This window comes from Myotis davidii, unplaced genomic scaffold (genome assembly GCF_000327345.1).
Source record: "Myotis davidii unplaced genomic scaffold, ASM32734v1 scaffold1711, whole genome shotgun sequence".
NCBI lineage: Eukaryota > Metazoa > Chordata > Mammalia > Chiroptera > Vespertilionidae > Myotis > Myotis davidii.
Genome location: NW_006282377.1, coordinates 354393 through 354698, shown reverse-complemented (window position 1 = coordinate 354698; position 306 = coordinate 354393).

Genomic DNA, 306 nt, shown 5'->3' with positions numbered 1-306 from the left:
ACCCTGCTCTGTGCCTGATAGGGGGAGCTCCCCAACCCCCTGATCTGCCCTGCTCTGTGTGTGACAGGGTGAGGCACCTCAACCCCCGCAAGGGCCCTGCTCTGTGTGTGATGGGGTGGAGCTGCAACCTCCCCATTGGCCCTGCCCTGATTGTGATAGGGAGTGGCACCCCAACCCCCTGATCTTCCCTGCTCTGTGTGTGACAGGGGTCGGTGCCCCAACTCCCCTATCAGCCCTGCTCTGTGAGTGACAGGGGAGAACTCCTCAACCCCCTGATCGGCCCTGCTCTGTGCGTGACAGAGGGGC